Below are 27,075 nucleotides of genomic sequence, written 5' to 3'. Positions count from 1 at the left end.
CGATAAGTAGTTGTTACGAAGTTGCTCGAAAACTAATGCATCAAGACATACATATTTCCATATTTAATTGTGCCTTAAATTCTGATAAACTATTAACCACACCTATATCCACCCATTTCCAGTAATAACTGAATTCAAGACTAAAAGCCAATAATCCCACCCTATCACCAATATAAGAGATTCATAATTTGATCCGAGCCACTAAAGCAGAGAATTCCTGCGGAACACAACGCTGAGGCCTTTTCCCTAGGGACAAACCTCGTCGAGCGACAGCGAAATAAAGGTAAAGTATAATGGTGATAATAAAGGTGGAGCGAATATAAAAGTCTGGACGTAATTAAGTTAGGCTGCACGAAGGTGCGAAACGGTGGACAAGGGCCGGTCTTTGAGGTCGACAATTTAGTCCCAAGGGGTGACAAGACTTAATTAAAGAGTTGCCATAGTTACTAATAGTTGCGGTGCGAGGACCTGGACCTTTCACTTGACCCAAGGTGCTTGAAAGGTTCGTCTACATGTAAAACGACCGACGACTATTAGACTATTACGACCATTGCGATTTTAAATTAGTTTAGTGCCACGTCTTACGACCTCCAGGGTTACTGCGTTTCACCCTAAACATGTCCCCTGTACTCGGTAAAAACGCGAAGAATTTTCATTTTTTTTCCGCTACATCGATTATCTGAAGGAACACGTCAGTTACCTTGTAGGGTTATCGGTGGAAAAGCAGTTGAATTTATGAGCATCGAATAAATCAATGTGTCGGCTTAATAATTGATTTATTGAGACAGTGAATGATTGTCCCTGCTTTAAGAGGGCGTTCGTTTTTTTTTTATCTAATTATTCATTGGAGTATGATACACGTTACTCGGAGAGATTTCATTCCAGAGAATGAAAACAAAAGCCCCACTTTAGTGGCCAACTTTATTTCTTCCTGTAACCCCAGTAACTCCCATTTGTAGAAATGTTTGTCAAACTGCTTTGAAACTGCGATTCCCGGTTCCTTCAACAAGTCGTCGAGCGGTAATCTACCTATAATTCTTGGGCAATAATTCAACGATCAACATGTGATCTGAAAGTTTGTTTTTCGGATTTTCGTTTTCCACTTATGGAGCACGTGAACGCAAATCTCCGATCGTAAATCAGCATCTGCATATGTGAAGTTGAGACGTCAATGGAACTTCCGACGGGAAACGTATTTTTATTGTTCGGAAATTTTGGGAGGTATGTTATGTTAGTGCGATTAGTTTTTATACTTTGAATACCTTTAAAAAGGACATTTATGAACCATAAAGGAAAAGGACGTTTTACGGAGAGGTCACCTATCAGGTTCTCGCAGTACACAACATACAGGTCTCCTCTTATTTTGTTCTTCTGGTACCTCGGGGGATAAAGTAAAATAAATAGAGACAAATATCCCTTTCTATGCATTTACTTAGTTATGTTTTCTTTCTTGCAGCTGGGCACAAACCAATTCAAGAAAATCTTAATGAATGAAAGCAAACCGCGTCTTGCTCTGAAATGATCAGACTGGCTTATGTAAAGAGTTTTCAGAGCACCAAAGTTACTCACAGTTAGAGGGATTCCAGATAGCTTTTTCTGATTCTCGTATTCCAATCACTTTCTCTTTCAAATCATGCTCCAAAGTTGAACTTGAGGGCTCTGTTACTACTTGCTGCTTGGATTGAATGCTTTGAGTAATCGATAAAGACTTCGCATCTCAACACCTTTGGTTTTCAATGAATTATTCATTTCCTTGTAATTTATTGTGATTACACTAACTTTTTTGCTTAGCGAAGTTTATGGAAATATCGTTCGACCTGCAATTTAGTTGTTAAAAGTACTAGCAACTCGTCCTAACAGGTACTTACAATGGAATCTGAAAAATAGGACGATAATACACCATTAAGTCGTCGCTGCCTTGGAAGTTATCCTTGTGGTAAATTTGCCGGGATTTACTTGGGAAAGTCAATTACAAATTTAATTAAAAAATTCAAGACAGATTCAAAAAATACTGCAAATGTAAAATGAAAGCAATTCAAAAATTAAGTTACAGCTCGTTCAAATTTAAAACAAGTCTTCCAGATTTGGTCTCGAGAGTGCGATTCCAGGTTTAGCAATAAGTCAAGCCCTCGGGCACCCCGGGTATATTTCCCGCAGGTAGGCAACTCCGGTCCTACTCATGCATTATGCATAAGATATTTTCGTTTATACAAGAAAACAGTCACCTACATAATTTTCTGTGGTCGAGGCAACTTTATTCACAACTTTTCCGGTAATAAAGAAAATGAAGAAATACTTTCGCTTGTCGCCTCTGCAGAATTGTTTTATTTATACTTAATTTCAATGTTTCCGAGAAAGTTCCTCCCGGTCGGTACTTTAAATATTAAACCGAATAATAGTTTGGGGATGTGGTCGATTTTACCTTGCAATGTCCGAAACTATTTTTAATAATTGGTCTATGTATCCCGTTGGTGCTGTAAATTTCGCATCATTGTCGGATGCATTCTCATAAATGTGTTTGTAGGTGCAGTATTACCAGTCAACGGATTTATGTGTTTACGTGTCCGAGATAAAACGGTAAATTACGTTTAATTCCCAATATTATTCCGGTACTTTCAATTCCATATTCCCGATTTAATTCTCTCCCACCAGACTCTAGATGAATCACCCGGTAGAGCAATTTACCTTAGAGGTTAAATTAAAAGTACGCGGCTGCTGTTTGCGTCTGGCTAACGTTAAATATGCCAGTCCACTTCACTTGATTGATATGGCCTTGATGGCCATGATGGTAGATTTACTGTTTGCCAAACAACTTAAATTACACACACGATTTGTTGCTAAGTAAGATGAAGGCAAATTTAAATTTTATAACATTTAAAAGAATCGTGTTAATGTCAATAGTAGAATTAATGAAGCGGAGGAACAAGTGCAACATTGCAATGAGTACAACAGAAAGAGAAACATTGTAAGCACTGCCAGGAAAAAATCAGGGGAAACAGGCTTCAATAACTCATGTAAATTTTAGCAACACTGGCACGGAAGGAGAAAACATGTAGACTGTCAAAAAAGGTACATGTACATACAGGGTGTCCAAAAAGGTCATCTTGTAAATGCGAGAAAGCAACTGGAAGGCGACACTAAGGTATTGTCATATTTTCTTCTGCTGAGTCTTCAACCAATGCCGTCAAGCATCTTTAACTGATCTTTTTCTTATCGATTGGAAATGTCAACTAGAATCAAGTAACACAACAACTGGTGTCAACTTTGACGAAAACGACCTACATATACATATATGATTCAAACTTCTATACCCAACAAGCTCCAGCTCCTTAACAAGGAGCCATTTAGAGCCATGTGGTCCAGTTGTAAGTCAATTCGTTATAACTGAGATAAAAAGTTCCAAGATCAAAAATTCGGCACTTAGATTCGAATTACCTTTCTTATAATGGGTTGAAGCTCTTGAATTATGTCTTGAAGAACTGAAAATGAACCAATGCATAATTACAAGCAAATACCCTTTGCCAGAACAATATCAAAGTCCATTAATCATCGGGACTGCAACTAGAGACTAAACAATACCGAAAGGGGAAATTACTTTCTATAAACGAGAGAAAGTTCGCCATCGTCTCCGGTCCTTATCGGAAAGATACTGAGACGCTCTGCAGAAGATAAAATAGGTACACAGCAAAGAATGAACCTGGTTTAATACATTTCGATAGTAATCTGCAGTCTCCACTACACCATCACGTGGAACTCCCATCCATTACTTATAGTTCATTGCATTTTAATTTATCGCTTCGAGGAGTGCTGTTGCAAGATGTAATCGAAGAAATTTGAATCATTTTAGGTGTCCTTTTGTACCTCATAGTTTCAGTTAGTGGGTCGAACTAAGAAAAGAATACAATGAAAACATAAAAAAGTTTATTTACCTTCTCTAGTTTAGTCCGACCGAAAGGTATTTTATAGCGTTTATATAACGTTTATTCTAATTTCACCTTCAAAATTAGGTTTGTTTGTACAACAGACTTCCAGCTGGTTTAAACGTTCTCGGTGTTGAAATGCGTAATTAGAAAATACCTTTAGTGAAGGCGGTGATTGATTCATCATAAATAAACCAAAGCTCTATCCCATATTATTTATCCTCAAGAAACTGCAGGAATGTACATTTATTAGAGCGAGCAGGCTTTTTACAGCAAAGCCTAAATTCCTGATTTATCAGATTTTAACTCGCTTAAGTTGTTCGCAAGAGCGATTAAAGTGGCTCTATACACAGGCTAATGCCAGATAAGTTCCTGGCTTTATATAGCTCAGGTACAGACTATAATGAAGGTAGATGGCTTTCAATTAACCTTCCCACGTATACACACTCTATCTGTTAAATTTCAGTTCAGCTTCGCACTGCTTCCTTAACTCCAAATCATGTTCCTTCATTTATGGCTTATCACCAAAAATCTTAAATAATCGATCTTAAAGCAGCCAGTCTTTATACTTCATAAAGGGTTTTTGAATGGCAAATTATTAAGGGAGAGTAAGAGTTGGAGAAGTGGTTGCGAAAATGCTCCTCTATCCAGAAGATAAGGTTCAAAGGAAACGAGTAACTTACCGTAATAATCTATTATGTAGTTTAACTTACCTACATATATTTTAATAGTTTAAGTAGGTACTTTAAATTAACTGATTTGTAACGAACGTATGCGGTGCTCGTTGAAATTATGTTGAGCTTTGATGTGGATGAATTCGATTTGTTGCTACTAGAGGTATTTGGTTCATCTAAAATGTAGCCAGGTAACTAATTCTGTAGACAGTAAATGTTCATAATTGAGAATACGTTCTATGCGGCTGAGGCAATTGTTCATATTTTATTTAATTTTGTTTGTGTATTTAAATATAATACATAAAAATATCTGTATAAAAAAAAATTCGTTTTACTTTGTCGCACTTCACTCCTGATCTGGGACGGTGCAGAACACCCCCGGATCTTTAATCAGGTGAAATGTATATTTAAAAAAACATAAATAATGCCACAGAATGCTTACATATCACTTTTATTTAACAAAATATGACGTATTGTGGCAATTAAAATTATTGAGAAACTATTTGTTTCAACCAAAAATGAACCTTTTCTCTTAAACTAAAAAATAACTCGTTCCCTGAGGGTCTTCAATTATTTATGTGCCGTCAACTTTAACTGCAAGCTACTTGACACAGAAACGTTGAAATAGAGCGTGGGTTTGAATCCAATTTCTGATTCCTATGGAAGTTAGCTTCATGTAAAGGTAACAGCACAATAATTTGACCTTTAAACTAGTAAGGTGTTCTTTCCCAAACTATTAAGGCACTCTCTTCTTTTAAGGTATCTTGAATTAATAAAGAAGCAATAAAAACGGAACTACGTAAAACGTTCTTTTAAACTTACCAATGGTAAGTACAAATACTTCTATAAGATCAACTTTAAATTTAAAGGAAATTGATATCTGCCTCTGCATAATAACGTAGGAGCCCGCATTATTGTTCATATTGGGTCTAGATCTATTTGATTTTTTTTTGGTATTAGACCTTAGAAAAGTGGCAGTTAATTTATTATTACACACCTCAGTAAGTTTATCGATTAATGCAAAATGTGACTTTCTTCAGCTTCTGGATTGAGCTTATCTAATGAGCTACTTTTTTCTGGAATAACTGTCACCTTTTTCCTTTTTTTTTTACAGTAGGATTGGTGGTGTTAAACAGATCTGGCAGATAATTGACCTTCTGTCTTTCATTATTTTCTGTTTGCCCAGGAATTAGTTTTAATATTTGTTCCCTATTGTTCGGTATTATTCCTGTGGCTGAACTAACTTGAGCTAATTGATTTGCTCTTGCCAATCTAAGCAAGTCCGGCCCTTCTGCTTCCATTTTGTATTGAAACAACATAAATAGACGTAAATAGAAAGTTCATGTTTTACGGAATGCTTTGGCGGCGATAGGAAGGTAATATAACGGAACATAACGTGAGAATGGCGCCATTTTTGTGAAATATCGCTTGCTTCGCTAGACTTCGATGCAATAAGAAATAGCACCTTCCTGAGCAACATTCAGAACTGGCAACTAAAATAATATTTTCAGATTCCAGTAAAAGACTTGTTTTATTTATAATTTTATAGCCTCCAATCATTGGCACAACTTACACCACTGCATTTAATCCTTGAATTTTCCCACATATACTCGTAAATAAGTATTCCTCAGACACTGTGACATCGTAATCCCTTTTCCTGTAAATCCCCGGGTGTCTGTCCGATCTGTCAAAATAAATGAGGCAATATCTCAAAACTGGCCAAACACGTCTTGAGCTTTTTGCACCTGCTTTGTGCCAATTATTCGCTCTTTATCAATCCTCTTCCAGCCATCCGTCATCATTTCATAAAACAGAAAATCAAAGCGGTACTGAGAGACTGCAACAGTTCTTGTAGATGTCACTTGTCGAGAACACTTTAACTTATCATTACCTTCAAAGCCGTTACTAATGTAGTAAATTCTGACTAATTGGTCTATTTATTCATGCCACTTACCTGGCAAAGCTGAAAGTTCCACTCAATTTAGTCCCTAGATCGTTGACCCCGTATACAGGTTGGGGCCACATACAGGACGGACTTAAACTTTCTATGTACACATAATGAAGTCTCTTAGCCAAAGCCAAAGCTTTGAGTGCTGCATATCAAAACAAGCAAACATTAAAGGGCCTTTATTTTTCGATTAGTCCATAATCGGTCTGAATTGGCGACCGTTGTCCATTTTCCCCTTTGGGGGAGCTTTGAACATAAGTTTCCCCCCGGCCGGGCCGGAGTGAAGTTGGTCACAGGCGAAAGCCAGGCCTGAATTATTAAGAAGAAATCATTGCCGGAGCTTGTAAAGGACTGGCCACTTTAACCACTAATTGAAACGTGAATCGTGCAAACAAGCCGGAATTGGTATTAAAGGGATTTTCGTCGCAGCAGTGAACGGTTTTGAGCTTAATTTGTACCTTGTGCAAGTTTTAGAAGGCCTTTTTACATACAGGGTAAGGCCCTATTACAAATCTTGGGAGGAGTCTCCAGGAAAGTGTCTGATAGCATGTTTCTAAAGCAAACTAGTTATTTTTAAGAAAATGGCGACTGCCTGTCAATGTGTTTTTGGGGAAATCCCCGTCTTGGATCTTAAAAATGAGCTAAAAAATGTTCAACTTGGTAGTGTTGAAATTATGAACGTGCTAGCAGGAAAATTCAATAATAAAATTTGGAAAAAAATTTTTTTTTCAAATAAAATTGTATATAGATATTTACGTCTTAATTTCAATTAAACAATATTTCGTATACTCCGTCTTGGATCCTGGTTTCTTGTCTCTCAAGAAATGAGGGAAAAATATAGAGATATTGAGCGACCGCCTCATTCCCCTGACTTGACAGCATCAGATTTTTTTCTTGTAAGAAGACGTGAAAAGTAAAGTCTATATTAATCCTATAAAATTTCAATTGAGGTACGTAATGGATAATATTTTGAATTAACCAGAGTTATAATGAGCAACCCGAACAAATTCAATTAATTTTTTTGGATTAACTCCGAATCACCTAATGGAGTGAAGAAACGCGACATATCTGAGTAACCTGGACGGTCTTGAATACATTTTTTTGTAATCTAACTGCTTGATGAATTCCAATTGATCTAAGTTAATGGCGTTTTTTTATCGCAGTTAAGCTTTGTCCATTAAGAGTGACTGTTTTACTCAAAACAATGTGAAGAAATGTTACTCAACACGTGCTTTGAAGCAGAATTTCTTCTTTAAAATACTCACATTTATACCTCGCGAATTCACAAAATTGTTTTTCCTGTAGAAAGCGTAACCAATTTCGTTCTTAATCCAATTTGGTACATGAAATAAGGTCCCAAAAATTCCATTTGAGAAGAGCTTTAAATTCTAGGAATTTGTCGGTCCCGTGTCCATTACGCTTAAAGCACTTCCAAAAGAACTCTGGAAACTCCCAAGAATTTTGTAGGAAAATTTAATCTTTAGTCAGGCTAATAAAATACAATACAATTTGTAGAAAATCGTTAAAATCATTGAATTGAAAGTGCTGTATATTCCCAAACATTTTTGAAAATTTACTAGAGAAAACTTAAAATCCGGAGATCATTAAAAATCAATGTAGCAAGTGGTTCTCTATCCAGAAATTGTAATAAAAATTGGAGAATTTTAAATTTTCGATAGGTACGTAAACTAATTATGACAATTTGGAAGAAAATATCGATATTTTAAATACGTCTTGGAAATTCTTAGCAAGTTCTACAAGTGTTAGAAATCCTAAGTAATATGAAGGTTAGGTTAGGTTTCGCTCAGACTACAAAAATCAAATATAATTCTTAAAAAATAAATATTTTAAATCCAAAAATTCTTAGAAATATGCAGGAAATAGTGAATCTCTTTCCAGAAATAAAACAGTATTAAGGATTAAAGTTAAATAGTTGATCAATGGATGTATAATTTCTGTGTTATAGGGATCTATCCCAAGATAGCCACTCTTCTAAGTGAAGCGCATGTACACCAAATTATTTTCCTTATAATCCTTTGGTCACTTCATGATTCAAATTGGCTTTATTGCCTTGATCTCAAATTTCTTATAATTTTCTGAATCCTGACCTGTCCCACAACAACAAGAATTCAATGTTTCCTATGCAGTATTGAACTGCGCTCTCAATGTGGCCATCAAATTTACATTAATTCGCAATTTATTTAAGGTACAGTGTTGTGCATAACCATTTATAAAAATGTTATGATTTCCTGCATTACTCCATTCAGGCGACATGAATATTAGCGCAACCTATTATATCGGTTCCACCTGCCTGGAAACTTTCCAATTATTATTAGCCTCCTATCACCCACCTTCATCCAGCTTTCCGGACATGGAATTCTGTTAAAGGGAGCAAACTTCAGGCTTAAGGTAACTAAATTATCGTGCTGTCTACCGCCATTGCCCTTACACTCTAGTAATTATCTCTCAAATTTGGCCGGGGATCTGGGGAATTACTGACCTCTGCTTGTGAACTACAGACGACAAAAACGATTCTCTTGTCATGACAAATGGCCTGGAATCATAAAATACTCTTCTATTCAAACCGATTTGTCTGGCAAGCTGATTTGCCTAGAAAGTTCTAAATATCAGGTATTTTACGATTAAAGCTTTCGTCCCCTCACCTTAAGCTGCGAATCCAATTTAGGCCCTTGAGACGTTGTTCTTAGGGCGATGACGAGGTCCTGCAGGAACGGGATCACAACAATGAGTGTTTATGATGGCGCCTACTCGGCTATCGTCATGGAAACACCGGACGTGAAACACCTAGGGATGGGATAGACGAGCAGTCCTTGTAAGCACTTTGTCTTATATTTTATTTATAGTTTTCAAGAGTACTTTTATCCTTAAAAAATAGTTGTTTTTGTCTTCAAGGAATTTTAATAACTCCTGAAGTTTTTGCTTCTTGGTATGTATATAAGGGCCAAAGGACGAACGCTTCTGCTCGCCTAAAGGCGACCTTTAAGTGACATAAACCGAAACACCGGCTCTCTCGCCTTCATCCCTTTTAATCAAAGTTTTCCACAAGTTTCGCAGGACGTTATTGGACTCTCGCTATTTCTTACGATTATTTTCTTTTTATATATGGGACAGATTTGAAGCTAAACAGAATAACCACTGAAGAAACTTCTGCGAAGGTGTTTTACCTTCAGATTCTTTTCCAAGAAAAGTATGAGCATCTTGCATTAGATATCAGGAGAAATCTGGATAATTTTTAGCACATTTTAGTGGAAGCTTGATTGATTTGACGTGAAATCGAGTAGCTTAACAATGAAGCAAAACCGGGAGCCTCTTCTCCCTCCACAAATAATTTAAGTGGCAAAATATCTCCCTAGGGACAAACAATGATCCCAAGTTCCTTTTATTTTATTGGTTCCTTATCTCCACTTACTTAACTCCTACACCTGAAGCGGAACAAGACTTAGTATTGATCTCGAAGCATTTCGTCATCCCTTTTCCCAGTGACGTGTCTCCCTAGGGACGTTCCTGATTGCACCTGTCCATATATTTCCCCATTTATTCTTTCCGATAGGCAGAGCGAGTCAATCGGGGGCCCTTCGTTTGGCCTTTTTTCGCTGAACTGACAGAAATTGTAAAGGGAGAATCGAATCGGTAAAGTCTGATAATGTCACTTTACCTTTAGATTTATTCTCAACCCGAGGCAGACTCTGTGTCCGGTGTCGTCTTGAAATGTTTTTAATTATCTCTCGCCCTTTTTTAGCCAGGCGATGGCTCTTTCCAGTCCAAGAACAAACGGTTTCCAGAACTACGAATATTTGGCTTCAAGTCACGGACCACAAAGCGCCCACAAATCATCCATTATTCCAGGTTAAAGACCAAAATCTCGCATATACCTACACAACTTTCCTAAAGGATCTATTGTCGAGGCAGCAAGACTTATCCTCGAGATACTTTAGAGTGGATTGCATCTTGTAAATGTTATAAATCTCTCAGGCCCTGCGCTTCCGCTCATGCTAACCCCGCACATATCCTTGTGTGTTATTCAAACTACTTGAGCCAATTTAACACAAAGTTTCCTTTTGAATTCTTAAACTGACGGCTTAAGGAACTTCGTATGCCACAAGTTGTTTGTGCTTGTTTTCAGTGTGCGGGTCTTAGGAAGTTTAAGGTAGTTCTGAAATGGATTATTTTGTATTTCAATTGTTTGACTACTGCTGACGTTATGGATTAATGTCAATCCAACTTGGAGCTTGAAATTTGACTTGTGTGTCTTCGTAATAGAAATCAAAATAACGCGGGATTTTGGCAGTATGTGGTGGTTGAGTCCCATGCCTAAGGTGAAATTATTAATTTCATATTGGTTTTAACCAATTAGTTTCAATGGAAGCCACGAGTTTGCCCAGACTCCATTTCAATTATGAATGTTTGCCATGAAAATTGACTTGCACTTCAAATCGACAGTATAATAGTTTAGTCTTTAAGAAGATCAATTCAAGAAATTAAAGTTTATGAGAACAGGTAAAACAGTTTTTAAGAATAAATGCAAAATTTTTACATATAAAACAATTACAGAACTATTTGTCCGTTACGAGAAGGAAATGACACTTTTTTACCTGACGAGAATTTCGGGTACCAAGTTATTCCTCACAAAACAGCCTTTCCATCTTTTTCTTCCATGTCATATTCCAGTTCTCTCTACTCCTGTCTCGTATATTCTGCTTTGTTCTTTTTGTGTGTCTTTTTGCTACAGATTTTATTTTCTCTCCGAAAATTCTGCGGTTCCGGTCTCGTAGTAGATCTCAGATTGAGATAGAAAACGGTCCGTAATGAGATCATAGTATGTTGATGTTTTGAGACTTTAATTTGATTCTAGCTTTTTTGGTAGTTACGCAATAATATAAATCTATTTTTTACCAATTTGAAAATATCTTTTAAACGAACTATGTCAAACTTTTATATTAACCATTATATAACATAAAAAGACGAATAAATGTGGGCGTATAAGAGGGAGTATTCGAGTAAATAATAAAATAGTTATAAACTTCAGTTATTGTTTTGACAAATTTCAATCTACCTTCTGAGGCGACCTACATCAATGTCTTTAATGCCGTTTGTAGTCTAAAGTTTTCTTGATAAATCGTAATTTTGACAATTAAACCGAAAAAAAAACAAATGGGTACTTAAGTGAAATTCGAATTCGTTCACTCAAGAAGAAATTGAGAGAGGATATAACCCTAAAAAACTTAAAACTTTTACACCAGGGTATATTGGTTTTGAAACCTTTTGATATAGTTTGCATGGCAAGCTAGTACTCTTCTTGAACGTAGAATTTATATAAAAAAAAAACAATCCACCCTGTATAATTAAATCCCCTCTATATTTTTATACAAATAGCCTGTCCAACCTTACAACTTATTCGAAATTAATTAGAATTTTCCCAAAAGCAGAAACCGAGTTTTATCCTTCATTTTCCACGTTATCTCCTTCTAGTTGTTGCTCACCTTACCCATTAACATTAACCCTTTTCTACCTGAGGGCGTCGCAATGAGTCAACTTACTGCGCCGTTATGGCGTCGGGACGCCACAGCAGCCGCTCGCCTGGAAAAGCGATAAGAACTTTCAATGGTAAGGTAAACGTTAAATCGTCTTTGAAAATTAAAACTTTATCTAAAGGAAACGTGGATACCTTGATAGGTTTGAGATGTGCTTCAATCTAGAGGTTCTGCAACCGAACATGTCGTCGTCAATCCTGGTAATAGTTGGCAAGATGTCTTCTATTTGGCCACAAGTTTACGATTAAAAAGCAGCCAGTTGGTTCGCTAAAAGCCCGTGACATGTAAAATGTATTGAAAAATACGCCCTTTTTGAGCTTCCTCGATATAAACTTCTTCGATGTGTTTGCCCTCAAGAACACTCTTAAAATAAATAGACCTGAAAATAACAAAACGTGGAAGAAAACTCTATTTACACTGGCTGAGAGAAATTATCAGCGGAATAATCTTAACTTTGGCAGACAATCAGTCTAGATTAGAGGGGCATTATCCACCTTGTCTTACCTCTCTCCGAGGAGTTAATTTGCGGACCTAATTCTCGCTTCTTCGGTTCCCCGTTTAAATTTCGTTAAGCAGCCCTTGAAGGAGCAGGAAAGAGGAGAGACTTCCGAACTGAATAAATTAAGTGGCCGAATTTCTTGTTTAACATACAGTGATCGATCGTACCACTTAGACAGGCTTATTTTTGGCAACAGACTCTGGCAGACACATTACATTACTCTTTACTGGAAAGGTGGGTCCGCAAAACGACCTGTTTGTTTTGCTGGAAACGAGATGAATCCGAGATAAATATTTTATACGACTCTGCGCTGTCTCTTTCTACAGTTGTAAATAGAATTTCAATGAGTTGTGCAGTCACAAATCACGGTTAAAACAGTCAGGAGTATTTACAGGGTGACACAAATCATTTCACCGCGGTCGAGAGACATGTGTCTCCAGTGCATCATTACATTAAATGCCACCAGCGAAACAATGGGTCGTTGTCTTGTGAATAAATCTAAATGGGAGCTATCCAGTGAGGCAAATAAGTTAATACCTTCATATATTATGCAAATTGCTTTTATCATATTGACAGTTTCAAGTTCAGACTAAATTAGTTACGGTCTTGGGGCCGAACAACTGCTTTCCAGATAATTTGTTCCATTCTACAAACAATTCAATAGTTTGTGCCTTGTGCCAAGTTACATGCAAAATAGAAACTCCAAAATTTTGTCTAACAGATTTCATTCATGCGTTAAATTTGATATATCATCTGAATTAAGGTTTGATGAGACTGCTGATCTTGCGCTGGTCTGAAGGAAACGTTCAATACCACGGTGTAAGAAAGATTTAGAAAATAGTGTTAATCACTGTGCTATTCTGAACTAGCCCAAACCAACCCGACAATACCAAGACTAATTTGGCAATCCCACCTGTCCGTAGATCTATTCGTCTAAAAGATTGAGTAATCTTGAGTCTTATAACCTGATCTACTCCCGATAGTCTCCGAATTTAAAGAAGTGGAGATTCTAGTAAGGGGAAATGACATTTTTAGTTAGTCTTTTTTGTGCGCATCTGTTTCTACTTATATGAGCTTGGCTTAAGCGGTCTTGGCTGCCCCCCTTTCATCAGGTTAGTGGTGGTCACCAAGGATCATTGCACCACCGACCACACTCCATTCTTCTCTTCCGCGTGGTTCCCACCAAGAACATCCCGATTAATTTCTTCTAATGGCGATGGTGTGCTTTGATGTGTTTCATGTCTGTGCTTCAATTAATTGTCAGATTAATTGAAGCAAAACATGTGGGTGTCATTGAATGTTATCTGTTGGAAATGGGATGCCACCTCCAGTCTGATTGCAGGAATGTCATTGTAGGTGTTGCTCGGCTCGAACGATTAGATAAAATCTCTCCTCCAGAGCCGAGGCAGAATCGCATTGACTCTATTTTTCCTACTACATTTAACACCTACCAAACTCTTCAGACAAGACTCGAGGCATTTCGACCATATCGAAAGTGAATGCCCAATAAAACATGAGAAATTCAAAATAAACTTCCGGCAAGCAGCAGCCTCAAGGGAGCAGAAATCACATTCATATCACGTCTGACATATGTAAACTAACTTCTTTTGCTTTCCGCGTCGAAAATAAAATATTTAGAGTTGGCAAGATATCCAATATTGCTTCGTAAATATCGAAAGGTAGGCAATAACAGGCTTTTGTCTGCGAGGTGAATATTAAAAGCTCGACATCGGTTGTACACAACTGGTGCCTCGATCCCTCTCTTGTTTATATTTTATTTCGGAAAGTCTCGTTTGCTCTGATTTTCAGGTAGCTTTTATCAAATTTTCATGTCTGCGACATCTGCGAATGGATTTCATACATAAATTACAATAACGAGCAATGTTTGATATTTTGTAGTGCGTGGGTTGTGGAATCGGTCATCGTGCTTCTTTTTCATTGGTTTTTATTCGTTTCCTCCCTATTTGTTCCAGGTAAACAAGCGAAATTAATCGAGCGCAAAAAGCTGTTCCAGCCTCACCCTAAAACGAACCATCAAAAGCGAAACATCGAAACAGGGTTGGAAAATCGACGAGTGATTACGAATAATAATTGTTCTGGCCAACACCGACAGATAATAGAAAGGTGAGTGACATTTCAGCAGGAACAGCAGCAGGGGGATGAGCATTGATTGCATTCTACAGGGTAAAAAGTTTCGCCTCCCTTTTGTCAGGCATTACTACAGATAAAAAGGGGCTGGTGCCACATAGTCTGGGTCTTGTACATATAAAATAGCTTCCTGAGGGTAGAAAAATAGATGATATTGTTACCTATAGATCCCACCAGGCCGGTGGGCAGTCTGGCCGTTGAGAGATAAAAACACCCTATTTCTTTTTCCTGTATAGTTTTCCCTGGAACCTATCTCTATCGAAAGTTGTTTTCCTTCCCAGTTTGACAAATGTATTTGACTTCGTCTAAAGAAAGTTCCTTTTAAAAGCCCCGGAAAAAACTTCTAACCGACAAAAAAAAAATCCGGGGCGGTGTTAGATATTGAGCTCTCATTTTTACTTAGAAAATCCATTAATAATATTTTTGCTTCAGGTTAAAAGAATTAGAACTTCGTAATTTTGGACTTTGTTCCTGAAAAACTTTTAAGGCAACCTGCATGTTCGGTCATTTATAACAGGTTATTCTTTTATTTTAATCCGCGGGCTTGCTGAAAACTTTAGAATGCCGGAGATTAATTAAATTGAGGAGTTTTAGTCGCAAATGGAGGCATTATATTTTTTAACATAAAACTTCACTTACAAAGATAAAGAACTTTTTTGTTGAGGGAGCTTAAAACGTTTTAATACTTTGCATTTTTTTTAGTGTTTATCGTAGAACCCATTGGGAATACACCGAAGAGACATTTAGTATGGGCCTTTATTAAGTCATTAACGTAAACTAACCTGAACTAATGGTTCAATCAGTTGTACCGCCGCTACTGTTGTGGATAGTCAAGTATAGTATTTTTATTATCAGTTGAAACTGGGAAAAACCATCCTTCCGGTATACATTAAAGGAATTCAGGACATAGGCGTAACAAAAACTAGATTTTTTGAATTTTTATAACAAATAAGTTTAATAGGTACATATTATTTTTTAATTAAATTTAAACACGGGTTTCATCATTCTTATCATCAGTGGAGTCACTATTGATAGGCACGTGATACTCGTTTGCTTTTTGTATAACTGAGCTACGCAGTTTTTCCACACTATATTGTCTAATTCACTTATCACCTGCGGGATATTTTCCAAAACTATACCATTTAAAGTTGGTGACTTACCTCTCTTTCGTATTTTTTTTAGTCACCCAAATTATTTCGATTGAGTTAAAAATGCAATGATACGGCGCTAAACACAAAATTATATGTTCTTATACCTTTTTTGAAATTTAAAGATTTTACTAGGTCTAATAACTGTTTTTTTGTTGTTTTTTTTCTAGAATATGTACATTTGTCTCCCTCATAATGTTAATTATATCCTGTTTCTTTGTACCATTTTGATTAGTAATCAGGAATGATAAGGGGCGTCGTCCATTACAATGACTGAGTTAGGAGGGATGTTTGGTAGTAGTTGTTCGATGATCTATTTTTCGAATAATTGAGCAGTCATGTCTTTGTGGTAATCAGCAGAGGATTGGCTTATATTTTTAGCGGACAACAACAAGCCTTTGGCACAAATCTATTTTCACTGCCAACGTACAGAATAATTATTCGTTTGCCTCTCGAACACAGAGTACCTAAACTGCATTTTTTTGGATTATCTACGTAACCATATTTAATTATGTCATGGGTGTAGAACAACGTCCCACTTAAATAAACTATACATCTTCCTAACTGTCGATACTTCTTAATTTTACGTAAATATTCTCCCCGCAAACTAACTATTCGTTGTGGCTCCATTATCAGCATTCTATTATCAATTTTTTATACTTAAAGCCGCAGTCCATCATAATGGTTTGCAATGTTGCCAAGCAACTATAATTATGTGAGTAGTTTTTTAGCTTTTCTCGAATGATTTCTACTCTGGGTACCGTATTTTCTTTATAAAAATTATAGATAATACTTCGAATAACATTTCCATCGCCATCGTCGATTTGTTTAGATCTTCTAGAAATCCCTTTCCTTTCAGAGCTACGGTTTATAACATTTTCTTCCTTAATAAATCGTCGACGATGATAATTTAGTCATTTCGCTCATTCTTGTTACAATACTTTTAATTGGATTATGTTTGTTTTCTTTCTTTAAACAATCATAAATATTCAAAACGAGACGTTGGGCCTGCACATGTATGTAAGCCTTTAATTTTAAAATCATCAGTAGTCTCTACAGAATTCATATTTACTTTATTTTCCAAATGATTTTCAAAGGGCTTCCAAAAAGCCAATTAGTCCTATGAAAAATGTACATATACAAACTAGGAATGACTTAATTTAACGATGTAACACCACAAATGGGCAACGAAAATTGAATTTTAAACGCCCTTCGTCGGCGTCACTGGCTTTAGTTTGTTTACACTTGCAAGTACAAGTCTCTATGCGAAGTGGCGGCGCATTTCAAACATTCATCGTTTCGCCATCTAAGCCGAGGCAATATTCGTTTGGTCCGCTGGCTCCAAACACCTAAAATGTTACAGGGTTCCGTCACCGGATAGTACCGAGGAATGTATGATTGATTTTGCATCGTAATTCATCTTCTATAGACAAGCTTTTCAACTGATATTAAAAATACTATAACTGTATTATTATATCTGGGACTTTTATAGTATGGCTTCAGAAAAATGTAGAACAAAACACTTTTGAAGTTAAAATGTCAACATAAATATTATACAGAGTGAGTTATTTAGGTGTATCTGCTATCACTATCTTCAAAACATGAAAATGACAAATTGAAAATTACGAAATTGTGCAAAGTAACGGATGTTCGCCTAGACGTATGGGCAGTACAGAAGGCTAGATTTTGCAGATTTAAATATTCTGCCAATTTTCATAGGAAAATCGCTTGTACTGCCTTTGCACACTATTGTTCTTCTTTTTTGTTAGTTACTACAAACACCATTTGAATGTTGGTTTTAGTGTTTAGAATTTCCACAACCATATAATCTTCACAGTTTTCGATATAATTTTATAATGTACGCACGTTAAAAAGCTCCTTTTCCTTCAAGATATTGATGCCAATTCCCCCCCCCCCCCCCCTTTTTTTTCAACACGGACCTATCGTTTTTATTTCATATCTCGAAAGCGTTTTTTATCCTTGCAAAGTCAAAGTATCATTTGTGCACCTTTTTTTAATTCGCCACCTAGTTGTCCCGATACAACTTCAATGGATTTTTCTATTTGGTGAACCAGGGAAGTATCAAAGATCAAGTTTACAGAACACTATCAAAAATATTAACGATGATGATACAGATGTAATGCTTCCGAAAATGTAAACCCTCTGTTCAATGCAGAAACTTAACAACGTATTCAGCATTTTACTTTAAGTATTAAGTACAAAAATATGAGTTAACTCATTCTTTTTACTATAATACCCATCTCACAATGCAGTACGAAGTGCACGTAGTATAAGTAAAAAGCGCTGATAAAGACAAAAAAAAATCGGTAAAGAAGTAAAAGTTTTAAAAGTAAACAGAACGCAAGAATGTTGAGTTTATTTTAATTTTTTTAATAGTATGTTAGAAGAAAAGTAGTAAATTCTTTGGGATCGTTGCATGTAAAGGTTAATGGGTGTGAATTCTCAACTACCTCGATTTGTAGGAGCTAAGTTATATATTAATGAAGCCTTGCACTCTGAAAACTTGGTTTACCATAAAAACTTTTAGCCGAGCGTCGGTAAATATTTATTACTATGAACTTAAAGAGAAAATTTCCATATTCTGAAATAACTGTTTTGTCTTATAATAAACTAACTGAGATAACCCATAATCACTGATTTATTCTATCAGCAACCCGATGCTGTAACAGATGCTATAACAGCACCAGGCAAATTTATCGGCAAGGTAAGATCAGATTTAATACCTACCTAATTTTTCGTAACAGTCCTTAACAGACTCGTAAAGAAAAACCACGAAGAGCTGTAAGTCACACCTAATTGACAGTTACCGGTAGGTGTACAGTTCCTGCTGAGGATAGAGACGTAAAATATGCGCTGCCACTTTATTACTCTCGGTTTTCAAGTCCCGAAGCGAGTTCTTTTAACACGCAGCAGGAGGACTGTTTCACGTCCTGCTGCGCCTAACAAGTCCACGTGGAAAAGTCCTGCAGGAGAATGTCCTCTATACAACAGTGGCCGAGGTCATTTCCTTCGCAGATCCAGTGATTTTTCCTGCCGCTCTTAACCTGGAACGAAAACGTCCCTTAACAGTATGCATAAACAACAAGGGAGTAAATTAGCTCATATCGAAATCGTCGGGATATCTCTATCGCATCAATGGCATATTTGAAATTCGAACCGCCCTATTGTCTGGTTTATAGGTGATGGAAGCCACAGAGAAAATGTGCTGGAGCAGGTTTATTATCGCTGAAATGGAAGGCGAAAGCAATTTTTCCATGAGTTATGGCTTATATCTACCTAGCGACCGGGGAAACTAGCGTATTTTTGCAGGTGTGTGTAAGAAATTCGAGGACGCATTTGGGGAGAGAAACGGTCGTAAAATATTGGCTGCTTTTATCGGCTTCTGTTTCCTACAGCCACGAGGTTTGAATTGTTCTTTAGCACAAATCAAAGGGGGAAAAAATGATGTCTATCAAATTAAGATTCGTTATAAGGTTACAATTCTTCATGACCACCCGATAAATTAACGTGAAGGGGCCTCAATCGTGCTGTTTATAGAGAAAATTACCAAGATTTAATTCTGGATATAGAGATATGTATGTGTTTTGAAAGCCACACAGATGATCGTCTTCAAGTTCTATACATTATAAGTTCTTCACATTTTATTTTCTTTCTGTAAATTCTCTTATAATTTTTGTTCTGGATTATTTATAAAATACTGTTCGTGAGACTAGAGATTTTTGAGGGAGATATCTGAGAGCTGCAAAGCTCCTAGAACTAATAACCCAACTTTAAAAACGCTCAGTATAACGCGGGCAATGAATACCAAAAATGAAACCTGTTCCCTCGTATTTTTGTTCTTAAATCTCTCTCTCGTTTCTACCTGTCCTTGTCGGTGATAATACAAAAGAAGAGCCATTTTCCGATCGTGAGTCGTCATTTATGTCCCCCACACGGCCACTACTTTAAGATGGTGGCGGACGTGTCTTTTCAATAACAGACAGGTTGCACCCACTCAGGTATTCAACGAGGGGCTGAATCAGCTGATTGCGACATAAAATCTCTTTTAAACTCATACGTGGAGGTAATCTAAATGGGTTTTTGCTATTTTTAGGTTAGTCGAGTGCTCGGTTTTTGATCATTTTCACGATCCCGTATTGTGAGACGAGTAGTGGTTTTCTATACGAACTTTTCTAATTTCGTTTCATGCCTATTCTGTGCAAGAAACTTGCGGCGATTTTATTAAAACCTCCACATCTTTAAATTCCAGGAGAACAGCGTCTCAAAGGCCAGCCAGTTCCTCATTTTGGATTTATAAATAACTAAGCAGGATCTGAAAAAAGTTAGGACAACTTTTCTAGAGATTAAAGCCAAAAAATTACGGAACCTGAAAGCGTTTTCATAAATAATTCATCAAAGGCCCTACCTTGCCTCCTTTACGGAAAAGGCTAATTAACCTTCGGTTAAAAGTTAGATTAAAATCCAGTTTAATAAATAGCCGGCTAATGCTTGAAATATTAAAGGTGACAGGGGCAGAATTTGCGGGGCGTTGTTATTTGTCGGAAGTTCGGCACAAGGTGTTTAATATAAAAATATGCGGCTGACAACTCTTTAAGGGAGAGACATTTCCTAAATTAAGTTATTTACATCCCAAATTCCCTTCATCATGAAAAGTGTTCACGTGTAATTGAAGGGCGTCATCACGGTACCGGTGGAAATTTTATTAGAATTTAAAAAGGCAGGCGTCTTCGAGCAGATTAAGTATTCACTACTTGTTTCTCCAAACCGTATTACGAAAAACGTTAAAAGACTTCGATACTTGAATGTCTAATTAATCACATTTCCCTTGTTACCATAATTTCCACATAAAGGTGTATTTTCCACCCTTCTTCTCCTGTTCCTTCTTCGCCCTGAATAAATTACTTTTTTCGATTGAAGGGGCAAAAGAGATTAATCTAAATTTTTTCGATCCAATCAAGACAAAGCTAATGAAACAAAAAGTAATAGTAAATCATGCAGGGACCCCCTCCCAGAGGGAAAAAGGTGCAGAAAGTAACGTGACATCAAAGGAAGCAGTTAAGAATCGAGGTGGAATTACTCGAGTGTACAAAAGTGGTGCAGAATCAAATGGAAGGTAAAGAACGCCGCTCGAAGGGACAAAAAGAGACTGGAAACTTAAGAAACTTTTCTTTCATCAGCAGTAATGGTTTTCAATTCTTCCAGGCCGAAAGCATGACCCGGAGACCGAAATGGAACGCTCCGCGACACAGGTGGGGAATAATCTCTGTTACACTTCAGGAAACATATAACTTTTATTATAGGGGCAGCTTGGGGATTCGGGTTTCCATTAACTTGCTTTCAGGCACTTTGGATTCGTAAAAAGTTCGATTTACATTGTTATCCGCCATTCTAATTATTCGAATTTTCTTCTTTGAATTTCTCCATTATTCCAAAGAGTTTTTACCTCAGGAAGGAACCGTTTGAAAGATGCACTGATTATGCATTGTACTAGAGAGGATTGAAAAATTGGAGTTCATGAATCTTTCTACAGTTAAAGAGTCCCAAACAATGGAGGAGGTTAAAAACAAAACGTGTAAAGTACACTTTTCCCGAAAATTAGTTACTCAGTGAAATTACGTGTGCTTAACAGCAATACAAGTAATTTGAATCTCAGTTATATTGTCTTTCTGCCCAAGATTAATAGCTAATAAATGAATTTTGACATGTCGGTTTCCGTAAACCTCGAAACTCTCCGTAAACCCTGATTTAAGTGCTATTTTGATTTGCTTCATTTGCTTTTAGATTGATTTAGATCTCGGTTATTATCTTTCCATTCAAAATTTAATGACTTCATCTTCTCTTCTCTTCTAACTTAAAAATGAATTCTGAAATAGAATTCCCTGCTTTAAAGTAAAAAATCCTGATATTATAATTTTCCAAGACGCAGGACATCCAAAACTACAGTGAATATACTTCAGCAATTGTTAGTAATACCTCGCAGGTAGCAATTTGAAATATTTATAACCATATACCTACGTAATGCAGACATTACTAATTTTATTACAAGTTGGGCAATAACATTTTACATACCTACCTCATCTCGCCCTTTATACCCACCCTCCCTTCGCGCCATCCTTTCGTGGAATATTTTTTATTAATTTCTATCATTTTGCTGCACAAACCATTCATTCCTTGCTTTGTTCCCCAAAATCAGCCATTAGAGCATTTTTCGAGCTAAAATTCTTTACTTTTTAGTAGGAAGCTAATGTTAAAAATTAATGTTTTTAAGTTAATAATTAAATCCATGACTTTTATTTATCTACACCTACTAAACTAATAATTTTTCATTGCTGACATCAAATAGAAGAATTTGTGGATGTAAATAAAATAATATACAAACCAACGTGGAAAGTTTCCTTGCTGTCTCGAGACCACAGAGCACCAAACACCGACGTTGTGTAGACTTGGTAGAGTATAAAATCTCTCGGGTAATGAAACATTTTTCACCCCGGCATGTAATATACTATTACGACATTGAAGCTTAGTCGTCTATTTGTCAAATGTTACTTCACAACAAGTACTTCCCACTTCCAATTTAGAGGCGAGAAAGAAAATATTCGTATTTAGAAAGTGTATCAGAAAACCAGGGTAAATATCTTATTTCATTTATGCCCAAGAGGAAGATACTCTGCCTCTATACTTTGCTTCAACGAATCAGAAGGGAACTGAGTATGCAGAATCTTGGACAGAAAACATTTGCAGCCCATAACGTTTCTTCCATTATTTCCCAGGCATAAATATCAATGGAAGCGTATACTTATTGCATACATCAGGAAAGGCAGATCAGGCTCAGCAAGGAATGAAATCATTTTCATCTCAAAAGCTATGGAACCATCCATATCCCCTTTTAATTGTTCGAGCAGCCCTTAATTAACTTAGACTCACCCGATTTGCACATCAAACCAGGGAGTTAAAAGTTGTGAAACAGTAGAAGTAAATGATTACTGAAAATATCCGGATAATTAGACAGATCTGCGGTAAAGTAACGCGTCTTTTCCCTTAGAATTCCCTTAGAATTTACTTAGGAATGGAAGAAGGACCCATACCCATGCAATGTGAATGCAAAAGGCGAATTCGTCGGCATCCACAAGATTTATGAGAAATATTGCAAGTATGCATTCCAGCAACTCATAAAATTTGCAGGAGTGTTCGCTCATCCCTTCAGATCATCTTGCTCTTCATTCGCCAATTTACTACACCATTCAATTTTCCGTTTGATCCATGCATTCGAAACCCACACCAAAGACAAATAAACGAGACTTTATTAACTCTTTTCAAATCCGTAGGAACTCCCTCCATCATGAATAAAAACTTCCGGTGCCCCTCAACGTTGTTGTACCTTTCTGTTTATTGTGCAAACAACAACTCTCAGTTCGCAAAGTGCTTTTCCAAGGTGGGTAATCTGTGTGATAATGCACCGAGGGCCGATTTAACGAGAAGGAAGTAAACTGTCTCTATAACTCCAGAAGTGGAAGTTACTCCCGGAGAAAGGTCCCTAAGAATTTAGTTTAATTCACTTTGAAGGGGTTTTTGTTGATTTTATTAAGTGGACTTGAATGCAAGGTATCTATAGTGTGTTTGCACGTAGATTTAAGGCTCAACTTTCAGTTTGAGATGAAAGTTTTGGTCAATGATAATTGCTGCAGGTTACATTTTGAATGCTTATAATGTTGCACTGTTTGGAAACATACGGATTCCCAAAAATAAATATTTCGTCGCTCAGGTATGTAAACCGAGTTTATTCTCCCCACCGAGCCATACATTAACGTTATAAATAGAGATTTAACGGTTTTTTTTACGAGACTTTAATAACTCTGAAATGGATCAAATGGATAATTTCTTAAGTGCTTTCAGGTAATTTTACGTAACTTTCAGTTATGTTATTTAACGGGTCGGCAGTAATTCTTCATTAACTGCTCGTAAAGTGTGTTTACATGTCAAACACGTAGCCAGACTCACTTAAACTCGCACTAGATTTTCAGTTTTATAACTTAGTTGGAAATTGCAGAGAGGAGGAAGAAAAAATGAAATAAGGATCGGGCAAAATTCAACCAAAGTGATATGTAAATCCCGGAAAGCAGATCCGACAAAGGCCATAAAACACATTTACAGGGTAACATATTGGGGCCCCTTGGAAGAGCTGAAAAGTCACTTTTCTCTGAATCGCCCTCACCGCAGCTTTTATGACGACTACACCTGGCTCATTCATCTTTCGGCACTGTCTCGAACCTCTCGGATCCAATTCGAGCAGGAATATTACGACGATTCATCTGATTGCTTCTCCTGTGGTAAAATAAAACTCCCGCCTACTATATCGAACTCATCAAGTTGTCTTCTGGACACTTATTAGTCTTAACAAGATATCTAAAAATGATTTTTTAAGGATTGTATAAGTGGAGAACAATCATCAGTTTCTAAATAGTTCTTATAATGGCTTCAATATACCATTCAAAACTGGGTTTAGAAACGTTCCGGCCTGCTCATCTAAACATAAGAATTTTAACATTCTCAGGTTTACTAGCATTATGAATGTTGAATGTAACATCTAAATTCTGCACACAAGAGGATATTCAAAGGAAAGAATCTCAGTGTATTTTAGCGGCGCGTTTTATACATTTCAGCTGCAGGTGCTACGAGATAGGGCCAACAAACATAATACAATCTTTATTGATTAATGTTGTATCTGTATTGCGTAATATTATATGTTGGTTGTTGAGTTGCGATGGAAGAAGCCAGCAACGACTGTGGGTTAGCTGACTTTCATATTCAGGGCGAAAAAAATGACAAGAACAACTGACAATTTCTGTGCTATTGATCGACTATCACATTTATCTAGACCTTCTATTCATCTAGACATTTCCTCTTCACTTAAGTGGTTCCGGATCTAGAAACATTTCTGTAGTTCATATCTTTAATGCACAACGGCGACATCGAACGTTTTTTGGGTTCGCAGGTGCCATATCGATTTCGTTGTGGCTAGAGCGAGTCTCTTCCAAGTCGTTCGATGGCGCCTCAGCTTCTTCAAGCTCAGAGCTGTCCGGGGCTTGAATGTTTTGTTGTTGAGTCTGGAATTATAAATGTAGTTTGTCTGGATAGATATTATCACTCTTTTCGTGAGACAGCTCCAAAGACACATTTAAACCAAGAGAATGTGTTAGCGAGTTATGATTACAGTTTGGTACCTCATTCCGGCTCGTTACAACTTGGTGCTTCCAAATTTAATCAGATTGGCAGGATGCTCTACGATTTACTTTGCTAATTGCTAACTGCCAATGAATTTGGTTGAAAAGCAGTAATTCTTGTGAAATCTGGTGCTTAAATTTATCAACAGTAAATTGCTCAAACTGGAAAAGTTGCTGCTAATGGTTTTTTGTTGAAAAAGTTAGTGCAGTTCTTCGTAATTGATTTTGGCCGTTTTGGACAAATGTGCGCGTAAACGACGAAATTCGTCCCCTTTCAGGACTTATAAAAGAAGTTCCCCATATTCAGAGTGTAATGTTATTTTGTGCTTGCTCATCCATTCTAAGAATGTACATCCATAAACGACATGAAGAAGAACTACCAGTTTTTGTGAAGGTGATCGGATATCACTATTCCCTAGACCCCTCATTGATGCATAACAAGTCCAACATCTTCAACAAGTTCCTCCAGAACGAAAACTCCTTGCAGAAACTTAATTATTAGAGTTTCACATTTTGTATAATACAGCTGAAATCTGATACTTCCTGATGATTAAATTTTCTTCTCCTCCACCACTCAATTTAAATTTTTATTTAGTTATCCATTATGATGGTTTTTAAATGATATCTGGAATATCTTCATTTGAAACATGACTTAGCCACTAATATCAAAGAAAATTGTAAACAAGTTTAAAGGCGTCGTTAAAATATCAGTGTTTCTAACGGGCGAAAATTCGCTGTAAAATCTAGTGATTGGCCATAAATTGTCCTCATGTCTATGGTGTTTACAGCAACAGAATTTCTAATTGACTCAGCTGACAGCAACTTAAAAACACCAGAAGTGTATGCAAATTTCAATGGTTCATATCACAAGGATACGATCCCATAAATATAGGTGAACACCGTATAAGGCGCCCATTCCGAACTTTCCGTGTTATTACGCGCCATGAAACAAACCGCAAGTAATACGGAAAGTTGCTTTAAAGTTCTGCATCTGGGAATATTTTGTGCACTTAATTTCCGCCCAACAACGTGTTAGAAGACAAACTTACGGACTGGTTCCGTATATAAATGAGCCGCTAATAAGCCACATACAAATAATCTTCTAAACCCATACTAACCGTTTTCGGTTCGGCTGGCTATAATTGCGGAATTCGGTTTAGATTTATGAAAATTGGAAGTATACGTATAATCTGGCTTATTTGATACGACCAAAGAATTAACGGCTCATTGAGTCTCGGGACAATATTGCCGAATGTTAAAGAGAATCAGTTCTAGGGTAGGAGAAAGACTTTTCAGCAAAATCGAGTCAAAGTCACATGTATTTAATTCTTTGGTGAAGAAAATAAAATAAAATTCCTCAGTGAATATCTACCAGAAAACACTGATGAAATTACCAGAGGAAAATAATGTACCGACGCAAACTGATTTTTGAATAGGTGATAGGGAAATTGATGATCACGTAAACATGTAATTTTTGAGATTGCTATATGTGATGAATTCAGTCTATCCCAAATAAGAATGAAGAGCATGGGGATCTCGGGAATGGTAATAGGTACAAAATCGTTTAAATTATGAAAAACTTGCACAATTTAAAGAAAATTAATAATTTGTTTTTATATCGACTGAATTTTGAATAGTTACGAAAATATTTTTTGCACATAACTCTCATACGGTTTAATGATATATCTCTAAAAGTAAGGATTTAACAAGAAAACTGGCAACACTGCTAAAAAGTTTACAAAAAAAGTGTCTTAATAATGTAAAACTTTCATTTCTCTAACTGTAACCGTGTAAGAATTATTTACAAAGAACGAAAATCGCCAAATTCGTTTCCTTCTGGACATTTTCGTAATCATTCAGAGTTTAGCCGATATAAAAACAGATTATTAATTTACTTTAAATTGTGCAACTTTTTCCTAATTTAAGCGATTTTGTATCTATTAC

At 36.6% G+C, this 27,075-nt stretch overlaps 1 protein-coding gene and 1 long non-coding RNA gene across 5 annotated transcripts in view; one reads left to right on the top strand and one right to left on the bottom strand.

The window, feature by feature from the left end:
- Positions 1–27,075, top strand: part of zfh1 (Zn finger homeodomain 1) — a 204,654-nt gene that overhangs the window by 9,630 nt on the left and 167,949 nt on the right. Inside the window, exons 1-2 of one of the 4 annotated variants that reach the window (XM_066392835.1) lie at positions 218–283; positions 14,567–14,717. The exons of 2 other annotated variants lie outside the window; for them this stretch is intronic. The gene's annotated coding sequence lies outside the window, so the exon portion shown is untranslated. Of the gene's footprint in view, positions 1–217; positions 284–14,566; positions 14,718–27,075 lie in introns of those variants that run through there. One more of the 4 variants, XM_066392834.1, reaches the window with a different exon arrangement.
- LOC136410560 (uncharacterized) lies at positions 6,165–6,618 on the bottom strand. The gene is made up of 3 exons (XR_010752259.1): positions 6,549–6,618; positions 6,340–6,431; positions 6,165–6,278 (listed from the first exon to the last, which is right to left on the bottom strand). It is a non-coding gene; the product is annotated as an uncharacterized lncRNA (long non-coding RNA).

Source organism: Euwallacea similis, chromosome 8 (assembly GCF_039881205.1).
Source record: "Euwallacea similis isolate ESF13 chromosome 8, ESF131.1, whole genome shotgun sequence".
Lineage (NCBI taxonomy): Eukaryota > Metazoa > Arthropoda > Insecta > Coleoptera > Curculionidae > Euwallacea > Euwallacea similis.
Note: the sequence above shows the minus strand (reverse complement) of the source record. Positions and strands in the feature narration are given on the sequence as shown.